This window comes from Pseudorca crassidens, chromosome 15 (genome assembly GCF_039906515.1).
Source record: "Pseudorca crassidens isolate mPseCra1 chromosome 15, mPseCra1.hap1, whole genome shotgun sequence".
NCBI lineage: Eukaryota > Metazoa > Chordata > Mammalia > Artiodactyla > Delphinidae > Pseudorca > Pseudorca crassidens.
Genome location: NC_090310.1, coordinates 31,910,368 through 31,924,031, shown reverse-complemented (window position 1 = coordinate 31,924,031; position 13,664 = coordinate 31,910,368). Strand labels below are relative to the sequence as shown.

Below are 13,664 nucleotides of genomic sequence, written 5' to 3'. Positions count from 1 at the left end.
TACCTTGCCAATTTCACCTCTTGCCCCTCCCCCACGGGCCCCAGTCTTCCCAAATCGCTTGCAATTTTTCCAATGTACCATTCTTAGTCCATTTGAGCCACTATAACAAAGTACAATAGACTAGGTGGCTAATAAACAACAGAAATTTATTTCTCACAGTTCTGGAGGCTGGAAGTACAAGACCAGGGCACCAACCCGGTTGGGTTCTCGTGAGAGTTCCCTTCTGGGCTGCAGACGGCTGTCTTCTCGTTGTGTGCTCACATGGCAGAAGGAGTGTAAGAGAGCTTCCTGGGGTGTCCTTATAAAGGCACTAATCCCATTCATAAAGGCTCCACCTCCATGATCTAATTATCCCCCAAGCCCCACCTCCTCATACCACCACATTGGGGTCAGGATTTCAACATATGAATTTGGTGGGAGGGGGGGACACTGCACCTTCATTCCTCCAAATATTTGCACTGGACATCCATCCCCACACCCTCCCCACCCACTTCTTCATCTGGCCAGCCCAACTCATCCTTCAAAGCTCAGATAGCATCTCCTTCCAAAAGCCTTCCCTCCTCACCGGCAGCTGAGATTTCCACCTTGGGTTCCCAAAGCCTCCAGGTGTCTCCTCTCACCCAGAGCTTATCACACTCGCACTGTTCTATGAGTCACTTTCTCTCTCTCCTCCACTAGAAAGTGAATGTACCTTATTCAACTCTGTAACCCAGCATCTACAGTGTCTAGGATAGAAGATGCCTCAGAGAATATTGGAAGAATGAATGAATAAATTATTTATGATTACTAATCTCACACACTGTTGATGCCCATTGTATAGGAAACTATACAGTACATTCCTGGCAAGAAACCACTCATCTGTCATGATGAACTACTTTGAAGCGTTGCTCAAACCAGCTTCTAGTGCTTGCTTCAGCAGCACGTATACTAAAATTGGAACGATACAGAGAAGATTAGCATGGGAAATGAAATTGAGTTATTTGTGGTGAGGTGGATGGACCTAGAGTCTGTCATACAGAGTGAAGTAAGTCAGAAAGAGAAAAACAAATACCATATGCTAACACATATATATGGAATCTAAAAAAAAATAAAAAGAAGAACCTAGTTGCAGGACAGGAATAAAGACGCAGACGTCTTTATTCAACTAGAGAGTCCAGAGAATGGACTTGAGGACACGGGGAGGGGGAAGGGTAAGCTGGGATGAAGTGAGAGAGTCGCATGGACATATATACACTACCAAATGTAAAATAGATAGCTAGTGGGAAGCAGCCGCATAGCACAGGGAGATCAGCTCGGTGCTTTGTGACCACCTAGAGGGGTGGGATAGGGAGGGTGGGAGGGAGACGCAAGAGGAAAGAGATATGGGGATATATGTATACGTATAGCTAATTCACTTTGCTATACAGCAGAAACTAACACACCATTGTAAAGCAATTATACTCCAATAAAGATGTTAAAAAAAAAAGCCAACACAAATAAAAGCCAAAGTCTTAACAGTGAAAAAAAGCAAATTATATAACCCATTATTTCCCTTTTTTATTGAAGTATAGTTGATTTACAATATTGTGTTAGTTTCAGGTATACAGCAAAGTAATACAGTTATAAATAAATTTTTTTCAGATTCTTTTCCACCATAGGTCATTACAAGATATTGAACAGAGTTCCCTGTGTTACACAGTAAATCCTTGTTGTTTATCTATTTTATATACAGTGGTGTGTATCTGTTAATCCCATACTCCTAATTTATCCCTCCCCCCATTATTTCTCTTTTTGCCTAGCCTGCCAGGAAGCTCAAAGTTAAGTGCCATACTTAATCATCACGATGGTGCTAGTCTAGATTTTGCTGATTAATTTTCTCTTTTCCTCTCTGTCATTTTATTATTGTTACTCTTTTCTACTTTCAATATACTGGCCCTATTTTCTCATTTTATTCATCATTGGTATTGCAAACATCTTCATATAGTTGGGCTGCAAAGAATAAGTAAAGGAAATACCCGCTGATGCATGCTTTATGTCTGACTTAACAGATAAGCACACCATTTAGATAAATAACAAGCATAATTTGTCTAAGCAGTAACCAAATAGCAAATGTCTGTTAAGCATTAACTGTGAGACAGGCAGTAAGCTAAGCCCTATGCATCCAAAGAAGAAAAACATATGGTTCCCTCACTGAAGGAGTTCCTTGTCTGCTGGGAAGCAGATGTGATTACAGCCCAGCACGGGTACCTGCCATGATAGAAGTTTGTCCTGGGTGCCATAGGAGTAGGGAAAGCAAAGCATGAGTCTTCCTGGGGAAGTTGGGGAGAGGTTTTCTAGAGAAAGTAATGTTGAGTAGGGTCTTAACGGATACGTAGGAGTACATCAGTTTGCTTCAAAAAAGTGAAGTGATATTGTTGGAGGACCACATATGGAGTGGGGGTGGGAGGTCGGTAGATGACCAGCCTGTTAAGACAAGGAAAGGCTAGATCATGAAACACACAGAGGAAGACCTTGCTGCCAAGTTTAGATCTTATCCTACAGGCCACTGGTCTATAATAACTGTTTGGCATACGGGGACCCCATTTCAATGTTCAGAAATTTCATGGCAGTAGTTTCAGTGCAAATTGTCTGAGAAAACATATCACAGCAAAAGTTATGGTAAGTCCAGTGATGCATTTAAATTAATTTGTACTTTGTTCAGCCCAATCAAATCTATAGACGTTTGAAAAATAGCTGCACCCAGCAAAACATAAGCTGTTCTCCTCGTAGCTATAAATAAAATACGACTGTGTCTATTGCACGTGGTTACCCTTCTCCCCAGCACCTTACATTGTGATGCTCAGCATTGAAGTACTATAGTCTCTGCGTTATGTCTTTCCACTGTGGTACCAACTCATGGACTGTTTTTATCAGATGCTTCTCTCTTTTATTTAACTAGGCCCGTTCTGCACCTTTTCTCTTCTCTATAAGTGCTCTTCACTTTCTTCAATATTCTTTATTGATAATCTGTTGTTGTCAAGTTACACTCTGATGCGTTCATCTAAATTGGTGGTCCTCAAACTCTCAGGCTCATCAGCATCACCCAGAGGTTAAAACACAGATTGCTGGGCCCCGCCCCAGAGTTCCTAATTCAGTGGACTGGGACCTGAGCATGGCGTTCTAACAAATTCCCAGGTGATACTGATGCTGCTGGTTGAGGGACCGTTGATTTACATTATCTCTCTTCTACTTTATTAGCAATCTGTCTATGGGTTCATGGATTTCTTACATATTTGTACCCTCTTAAAATTTTCAAACCCTTGATTTCAAAAACCAGCGGTCCCCAACCTTTTTGGCACCAGGGACCGGTTTCGTGGAAGACAGTTTTTCCACCGACGGGGGGTGGGGGGAATGGTTCAGGCAGTAATGCGAGCGATGGGGAGTGATGGGGAGTGATGGGGAGCGGTGGAGAGTGGTGGGGAGCGGTGGGGAGCGGTGGGGAGCGATGGGGAGCGATGGGGAGCGATGGGGAGTGGTGGGGAGAGATGGAGAGCGGTGGGGAGCGGTGGGGAGCAATGGGGAGCAGTGGGGAGCGGTGGGGAGCGATGGGGAGCGGTGGGGAGCGGTGGGGAGCGATGGGGAGCGGTGGGGAGCGGTGGAGAGCGGTGGGGAGCGATGGAGAGCGGTGGGGAGTGGTGGGGAGAGATGGAGAGCGGTGGGGAGCGGTGGGGAGCGGTGGGGAGCGATGGGGAGCGGTGGGAGCGGTGGGGAGCGGTGGGGAGCGATGGGGAGCGGTGGGGAGCGGTGGGGATCAATGGGGAGCGGTGGGGAGCAGTGGGGAGCGGTGGGGAGCGGTGGGGATCAATGGGGAGCAGTGGGGAGCAGTGGGGAGCGGTGGGGATCAATGGGGAGCGGTGGGGAGCAGTGGGGAGTGGCAGATGAAGCTTCACTCACTCGCCCGCCGAGTGAGCGCTCAGCCCTGTTCCTAACAGGCCACAGACCGGTGCTGGTCCACGGCCCAGGGGTGGGCACCCCTGTCAGAAACAAATGCTCAAAAAATATGAAATAATTAACTTAAGAAATAAATGTCAGGCAATGCGTAAAATCCCTATAACAGTTTAACATCTGCTTGATGTCTACGATGGATGGTACATATTCCTAAGAATTATAGGAATTCTTAACTCATTTCAAACTAAGTAAATGAATGCCTCTAATTTGCATTGCCTCTGTCACCTGTCAGTATATGTAAACACTTATCAATTAAGAGCCAAACCTTTTGTGTGATCACTCTATGTTTATATATTCATTATGAGAAACTGAATACACAAACAGACAATGGCCAGAGCATATTAAAATAGGTTTCTAACCCACAATCGGCAGCAAACAGCCCAGGAAGGTTATCTACACTAACCAGGCCAGGAAGCCAGCCTGCTCGCTATAGCTACATATATTCCATAGGTCAGACTGTAGGAAGTTAGACCATTATCTCTAACAACCAGTCCAGGAAGCCAAAATTGGCCCCAAACGGTCAGGACTTGATTAATAACTGACGGCTTCCCTAATTGTTGTCCATCCTGCCAGCATGGGACTAACCAGAGAATGTCTCGTATATACCCCTAACCAACCACTAAGATGCCCCACTTCTAAGTAGCTCATCCCCAATTCCCCATGCCAACAGCCTCCACTCAGGGCACATCTGAAGACCCCCCCTTTTTCTCCTACAAAGCTTTTCCTCTCCTCTGCCTGCCTTTGAGCCTCTGCCCAAACACAAGGGAGTCAGCCACCATCACTCACGTCTTGGCTAGCTCTGAATAAACAGCCTTTGCTTGTGCTCGTTTGGTCGGTCTTCGTTTCCTCAGTCAGATGGAGGAACCAGAGGAAAGCCCCAGCCAACTGAACCTTGGGGAGGGGTCTCTAAGCATTTCATAAAAAGATTTACACATGTAAGACCCATTAGGATATTATATACAATGGTTGCTGTGCGCATGTGCTCTCGGGCCCTTCTCCGTAATTATGCTGAAGGACTACGTGGCCCTGGTGATGGCAGCCATGGCTGTGGGCAAGTGGGAGCCCTCTAGGAATTTCTGAGCTGAGACATGTATGATCTGTGCGTTAAAATCATCATCCCAGCAGCAGTGCAGAGGATGAGGAATAAGGAAGGGCAGGAAGAGTCAATCAGGGTTTCTTTAAGGAGATTGAACAAGAACTGTAGACCAGATCCTGTCTCCATGTACCTTTCCTGGTCCTGAAATGAATTCCCATTGCCCTTGGAGAGCCAAGGTTTCATTCCTGATCACAAAGGATGGGGTCACTGTCTTCCCAGGCAGGGCCTCATGTGGCCTCCGTGTGAAGCTGCGCGCAGTCCCAGGCCACAGTCATGCTTTGTTTATTTTTCCCCCTGGCTGCAGTGCCTGACGTGCAGGATCTTAGTTCCCACATCAGGGATTGAACCCACGCCCTGGCAGCTGAGTCCTAACCATTGGACCGCAGGGGAATGCCCAAGGTCATGGTTATTTAATTAGCACAGTAGATTTTCATCAGGAAACCAAGAGGCACACTCACAGCTGAGAATCCCCTCTTAATTGCTGGGTGTGGGAGGCCCATCATTCCTTTGATGGGCCCGTGGCTTGCTCTTTTGCCCTCCAACATCTGGCCTTGCTGGGGCTATGGAAATGATTCCAGGCTAGGTGATAGGCATCCCAGGAATGAGACTCTGCCCAGAATATTTGGCCAGACTTCTTAAATTTCATGAGGATGGGAAATGCGCATTCCACACTCTCGGAGGTGCTGCAAGCCAGAACACCAGAAAACCCTGATCTTCCAATAAATTAAGTCGGACGCCCCGAGTTGGATCCAAGCCTCGGTGCTTAGCAACGGTGGGCACCCGACGGCACAAGTGCCTTACCCTCTCCATCCCTCCACTTCCCTGTTTGCAAAACGGGTGCAACGTGAACATCTGCCTCTCAGAGCAAAATGGTGCAAGTGAAGGGCTTGGTGGTCTGACCCACAACAAACGCCACCAATAATGACACATACATCTCGAGCTCCAGGTGGCACTTTGTAGCATCCCGCAGTGGACGTCAGCAATTTCCAAATGCAAGCCCCTTGGGCCCATGCAGATCTACAGCAGCACTTCATGACCTTTTATTCATCACCACCTCCCCAAAGAGTCTTTTAGACTTTTTTTTCTTAATTGCCACCCCACCCACGAAATTTTAATAGCACAGATACACTGTATACCCGTTTATGGACTATGGTTCTTTGGAGAGCAAAAAAAACATGAATTTTTTTCACCTCCAAGAACCAATTTTCTGAACAGGGGTGAAATCTTATATGCATCTTTTATTCTCTTCCCTGCCCAGAGGGAAGCGACCTAAGATTCACTGTGTATATACGTGTACAAAGCATATACACACATATATTGATGATGGTAGCTTTACATTAATTGATTAGTATGACAATGTGAAATATTTACATTTTACATACAGGAGGAACTAGTGTTAAAAGAAATAAAGCACCTCCTAATTTTTTTTAAAAAAGAGCCAATTTTCACTCACGTTAAGAATGCATGATCTCAGGGCTTCCCTGGTGGCACAGTGGTTAAGAATCCGCCTGCCAATGAAGGGAACACGGGTTCGAGCCCTGGTCTGGGAAGATCCCACATGCCGCAGAGCAACTAAGCCCGTGTACCACAACTACTGAGCCCACGTGCCACAACTACTGAAGCCCTCGCGCCTAGAGCCCGTGCACCGCAACGAAGAGTAGCGCCCGCTTGCCGCAGCTACAGAAAGCCCACATGCAGCAACGAAGACCCAACACAGCCAAAAATAAATAAACAAGTAAATTTATAAAAACAAAAAAAATGCATGATCTCAAAGAGAGTGAACTGAGAAAAGTAAGACAGTCCACACATATTCAGTTTAAAGTACAACCTCCGATACCAAAATATTTCTCTTCCAGTGCATGCATTGCATACATGCACGTGTGTGTGTGTGTGTGTGTGCGTGTGTGTGTTAGTGAGGGAGACATGGTAGTGACGGGAGATGGTAGTGTTTGTCTTTTTGTATGTGGTTTTGTGTGTGTCTGTGTGTTTGGGGGGTGGTTTAATTGATGGGCTGACTTGGCAAGATGAAAAATGGGTAGGAAAAAACCTTAGTCCTCCACATTTTTTTCCTGTTCAGTGAGATCTGAAGTCCGGATCCCTCTCGTCACTCTACCTGGCAGGGCTCTGAAGGTTACCTTCCTCCCACCCCCACAGTCACACGTGCTCATGGCCTGTTCATCGCCCTGTGGTCCTGGCCGGATCCACTGGAGAGAGCACTCCCTGCACCCCGGGGAGGGAACCACAGGAGAAGAAGGTGGACTCAGCATCCGTGGGCTCAGCTATTCTCCATCCTACCTTGTGCTTGGCATATGGAGGTACAAAGATGGACAGTTCACGGCTCTGACACTCAAGGTGGCCACAGTTGAACAAAGGTGACTGATCTCTCCCCTTCCTGCTCCCACACTCTTTTGTTGGCCCCCAAGCTCATCTTCCCGGTGGCCAAAGCAAAGAGAGAAACTCCATAAGTGACAAGATTCCTGGTTTCCTTGGATAAAAACCTACTAACCGTTGAAGAAAAACATTGCCTTTTTGTCTCAGAGGCATGAGAGAAATTGTTCTTGCAGAAGTTGTAAACGATAGCCCAGCTGACATTACGGGGGCATTTAAATCAACACCCTTACATCATATTTAACATCCTTAGGCGATATCCTGTGATAAACCATAGTGGAAAAGAATATGAAAAAGAATATATATATATATGTATAACTGAGTCACTTTGCTGTACAGAAGAAATTAACACAACATTGTAAATCAACTATACTTCAATAAAGGTTTTTTAAAAAACATCTTTAGAGATGTTTTGGAGAGGAGCCTCCCCATTCAAGCCCATGTGCCAATCAGTGAAAACAATGGTCCCAATTACCAAAAGCTGGAAAGCCCTCTCATGTCCTTCAGTGATTGACTGGATTAGTGAAGTGTACCACATCGATGCTGTGGAAAACTACTCAGGGACAGAAAGGACAGAGCTATGGATGCAGGTCACACCCTGGGTGCATCTCATAGGCACTATGCTGAGAGAAGATGGGCCAATCTCAAGAAGTTACATACTGGGGAATTCCCTGGTGGCACAATGGTTAAGAATCCGCCTGCCAATGCAGGGGACACGGGTTCAAGCCCTGGTCCAGGAAGATCCCACGTGCCACGGAGCAACTAAGCCTGTGCGCCACAACTACTGAGCCTGCGCTCTAGAGCCCGTGAGCCACAACTACTGAGCTCGTGTGCCACAACTACTGGAGCCCACGTGCCTAGAGCCCGTGCTCCGCAACAATAGAAGCCACCGCAATGAGAAGCCCATGCACCGCAACGAAGAGTAGCCCACAACTAGAGAAAGTCCACACGCAGCAACAAAGACCCAATACAGCCCAGAATAAATAAATAAATTTATTTAAAAAAGAAAAAGAATAACAACTCTGAACTACTCAACAGCAACGCTAGAATCCAGAATACAAGAAAAAAACAAAAGTTATGTACTTTATGATTCCACTCACGTCGTAGCCCCTAAATGACAAAACTCTGGCGATGGAAAACGAGATCCGACATGGGGTGGAAGGGGTGGGAAGTGCAATTCTAAACAAGTAGCACGAGGGTCTTTTTTAGGGTGATGGTAAAGTTCTGCATCTTAGTTATAGTGGCGGCAACAGGAACCTGTATGTAGGAGGAAACTGCATAGAACTACACACACGCGCACACACACACACACACAGAAATGAGGTCTGTCCTCACCTTAGCATTGCACCGACTTCCTGATATTAACATTGTACTACAGTTACATAGGGTGTCACCCCTGGGGTTCACGGGACTCTGTGTACTAGTTTTGCAATTTCCTGTGAGTCTATAATTATTTCAAAATGCCAAGTAAAAACAACAACTAAAGACGACGGCCGTTATCTAGGCGTTCTCGCGAGTTCTCCAACCCCGAGACTTCTGCCTCCAGCTTGAAGGTGAATCCTCGCTGGGTCAGCACAACCCCCCTGCCCTTCCTGCAGCGCCCCCAAGTCAAGGCTGATGCAGCTCTCAGCTCTCAGGTGGCTGCGCTGTGATTCCAGTGCATCTTTGATCCCTCACTTTTGGTCTCTTACCACTTAAGCTGCCTGTGTTTCATGCTCCCTGAGTGATCTCCATCCTTTCATCCAGGCCCTTTGATGACTTAGTTCTGGTCAGTCACTAATCCGGCCGAGCTTCCTGCTTCCCACCAGGTTTTCTTCCGCCTTCTCATCATTTCCTTTGTTGTTGGCCCTTTGCTGGGCTGAAAGGCCACGATGGAAATGCCAGGGGAGTGCAGGACCTCTGACCACCGCTGTTGTATCCCTCTGGTCTAAGAAATACTAAGCTGACCCCAGGGCTTTGGCTCAGGGATCCTGCTTTCCAAACCATGACCTGTGATTTAATCCGTATCATTTCATAGTTTGGAATTGGAGTCCTAGAAAAATCTGGCAACAGGTGGTTCCTACTGCAGGTACCTGCGGCCAGAGAACTCATTCAGGAGAATGAAAAAGGCCATGGAGTTTAAAGAATCAGAAGGTGGGCATTCAAGTAGTCGCATCACCATTTGCCAACAAGGCTTTACCTCTCCTGGAGACGTGAATGACTGTACTGTACCTGCAGATGTGCTCCAAGCATCTGACGAGATAAAGGCAGGAAAGGGATCGGCAAACAGGACAGCACTTTGCAAATAAAATTTACAAGTTACTACCTTAGTTTCACCTTCTTCCTCTTCCAAGAACACTTTTTTGCTGTTGCCTCATTGGCCATTCATCTGATGTCATCTGTCATTAGACAAACTGAAGATTGTCCCACCTGAAGGCAAGGGAGCTGGAGTATCTACAAGCTCCACCCACTGTAGGTTAAGAGACGCTCCCAGGGCTCCTAGCTCCCCTGCACTTCCAGCCTACCCCGCGTATTAGCCAAGCACTATTAGCCAAGCTCTAGAGCCCGTGAGCCACAACTGCTGAAGCCCATGCGCCTGGAGCCCGTGCTCCACAACGGGAGAAGCCACTGCAATGAGAGGCCCGCGCACTGCAATGAAGAGAACCCCCGCTCCTCGCAACTAGAGAAAACCCACGTGCAGCAGCAAAGACCCAATGCAGCCAAAAGTAAATAAATTATTAAATAAATAAATAATAAACTGTACCTGTCCAGCTGTCCAGGGAATGGAGCAGAAAAATCCCCCTGAACTTGGATCTGACCCTAGTTCCCATACCTGGTAGCTTGGTTTGTGAACCTAAACAAGCTATTTCCTTTCTCTGGACCTCAGTTTCTTCATCTGTGAATGGGTGACAAACACCCACACCCTGGGTGTTTTCTGGAGCATTCAAAGTCTCGAAAGAGATCCCAGAAGTGAACAAGCTTTGGAAGCTCTAAGATGTTCTGCACATAGGAAGGACATTTTCAACCCAAATGCCCCCAAGATAAAGGGTGGGTCCAGCAGGAGGCCCACGTGGATCAGAACTAAGGTGAGGCCCTGGGTGCAAAATGTAGGGGGACCCCAAATGACTCACTCATCCGGACAGATAACACTGCAGTGCACTGCTTCTTTTAAAATCAAAAGTAATCCTCCAAATACCCATGATGAACAGAATATCAACATCTTTAAATGAAGACGGGATCTGACCCTGCAGCTCCGCCAAGCCTTGCTCTCCTCACCCTGGTCTCAACCCCGAGACCTGGACTCCAGTGCGGGAGTGATTGAACGGCTAGTGTCGAGGAGGGGAATTCCGTGAGCGCAAGGTCATCCTATGGGTTTGGAGGTCGAGCCTGGACCAGGGTCCAAATCTCCTAGCCTCTAACCAGGAGTTCTTTCTATCCCACTGTGTGGCATGTGCCCTGCCAGGAAGATGCTTCAGGGAAGGTGTGTGCATGTGTGTCCCCTGCCCTCACCATCAATACTAAAGTCAACCCGTACGAGCAGGTGGTTTTCTCCAGAAGAGCCAGGAAGCATGAGAAACATCTTTACCGCTGCCCCTGATTTTCTACGTTCTTATCCACATTCTGAGCCCTTGGTGTTTCCATCCAAAGCTGAACTTGAAGGGACTGAAGCCCATTTCAGTAGAAATAGCAGGTCCTAAGACTGCTTCCCAGGAATCCTTCCTCCAGGATGATAAGAGATACACTGGAGAGGGTTCCCACCCCTGAATCTTTCCCTTGGTGGAGCGCTGGGGCTGCGCAAACAGATGAGACAGTGTTTTCTGCACAGCTGCTCCAGAGCTGGGCAGAGAGGGTAACTGCATCTTGGCTTTTCGTAGTTTCATGCCCCTCCTCACATGTCTCTGTTGGTAATTACGTGTGTGCCACCTGATTAATATCTGCCTCCCTCGCCCCTCCCCAAACCAGGCTTTCTGTGGGGTGGGGTCTGCCTCCATCCTGCTCACTGCTCCAGCCCCGGGGGAGCGCAGAGTACGCCTCCCATACAGATTTGTTGGAAGTATGAACCGTGGAGTTCATTGAATCCATGGAGTGAGGCAAGGTCCGAGGTCTGAGCAGCCCTGGTTTACACTTACAAATGAGAGGCCCCATTCTAAGCTCTGCGCAGCGGGGACGCGTGTAATCGCTGAGACCGTCCCGAAGGCAGGTACCGCTAGGAGCCCCGTCTCATGGCTGAGGAAGTGACGGCACAGGAAGCTTAAGCCATTTGCGCATCACGCTCTGCAGGCCCTCCCTCGACACAAAGTCCAAGCAGAAACATGATGCCCATGGTGGGTGCACAGAGAGAGGTGCAGGCAGCAGGTGGCATCACCATCTGCCCGCTTCTGGGACTCTCCCTCCTTCCTCCCCGCTGGTCCCTCCTTCTTAGTAAGCCTTGTGGTCTCCACTGGTTTTGCCCCATTGGAGCCTGTGTTTATCGCAGACACATAGGGGCCTCTCCTCTCTCACACCACACTGACGCTCTGAGCATCTCAAGGATCCCAAAGGCTTACACTGCCGTCTAGATACAGACTCTCCAAAGCATTAGACCAAGTGGTTCTCAACCGGGGCCAGCTTCCCCAGCCACCCCCGCCGCCAGGGGACATCTGGCAATGTCTGGAGACGTTTGTGATTGTCATGCCTGGGAAGGGGGTGCAGTTGGCGTCTACTGGGTAGAGGTCAGAGATTGGGCACCCATCCACTGCACAGGGTGGCCCCTACAACGCAGAGTGACCTGGCCTCAGATGTCACTAGGGCTGAGGTTGGGAAATTCCAGTTGATTCCACTCTGTGCTAAGAAGTATTCCCAGCTGCCTCCTGGGCGTGTCCACTTGGCTGTCCCCCAGGGTCTCAAACTCAATATCTTCCAGAAGGAACTCATTGTCTGCACCCCTCCCCCAATACTTCCGGTTGGCTTGCCTTCCAGCATTTTCCACCTCTGGAAATCTGGTTCCACTCACATGACTATTCCAGCTGGAACCGGCATCATCCGCGCACATCACACACACAGCAAATTCAGCAACCCCCCCCGCACCCCGCCTAAATGCCAGCTGAGAATTCTTCTTGCCCTCCCATCACCTCCGCCCTGCTCGGGCCACCACGTTCTCTCCACTACACCAGTAACAGCCTCTTTGCTGGCCTTTGTCCCTGCAGCTTCACCAGCGACCCTCTCCAGCCCACCACCCAAGCAATGGGCAGAGAGATCCTTCTAGAGCAAGAAAACGTCACCTCCTCCAGAAGACTCCCCACTTAGTACCGACTTTGGTGGTGGTTGCTTGCATAACATTGTGAAGGTGCTGAATGCCACCGGCTTGTGCATTTGAAAATGTTGAAATTTTACTCCGTGTATATTTTACCACAATTTCTTAAAAACCTCCCCACTGGCCTCTGGGCTCCTCTCTGCGGCTTCCACGATCCGGCCCCTGCCTATCCCCCCAGTCTTCTTTCTTGCTAAGGACTCAATCATTGGACTTTTCCTGGGGACTGGAGCAGGGGGCAGGAGGGTGGGGGCAGGTGGCTGAGATCTTGCAGGTGGAAACAGTGAGGCAGTGAGATTAAGAAAGCAGGTTATGGGCTTCCCTGGTGGCGCAGTGGTTGAGAATCTGCCTGCTAACTCAGGGGACACAGGTTCGAGCCCTGGTCTGGGAGGATCCCACATGCTGCGGAGCAACTAGGCCCATGAGCCACAACTACTGAGCCTGCGCGTCCGGAGCCTGTGCTCCGCAACAAGAGAGGCCGCAATAGTGAGAGGCCCGCGCACCGCGATGAAGAGTGGCCCCCGCTTGCCACAACTAGAGAAAGCCCTCGCACAGAAATGAAGACCCAACACAGCAAAAATAAATTAATTAATTAAAATGATCCAGGATGTACCTTTAAAAAAAAAAAAAGAAAGCAGGTTACTCTTGTAGAGTGTGGCACATGGTGTTTTCTGAAGATGCTGCCAACACTACATCCAACACTCCAGGCTCTTCTTAGCATGTGACTCTGATACTCTTCCCAGGGAGGCTCGGATCTGTGTTCAATCCCCGTGTATCAGGACAGGCTGGTGATGGTGGCAGAGGGGATATGGCTTCTGAGGCTAAGTTACAAAAGGCAGTGCAGCTGGCACCTTGCTCCTTGGATCCCAAGACTCTGACTACCCTGCTGCCGCCATGTTGTCAGGAAGCCCAATCTAGCCCACGTGGAGAGATTGTTACCAACCC

At 48.4% G+C, this 13,664-nt stretch overlaps 1 pseudogene; it reads left to right on the top strand.

Moving 5' to 3' along the window:
- The first annotated feature begins 903 nt into the window (after window positions 1–903).
- On the top strand, window positions 904–962 carry LOC137208291 (U6 spliceosomal RNA; annotated as a pseudogene).
- The last annotated feature ends 12,702 nt before the right edge of the window (window positions 963–13,664 follow it).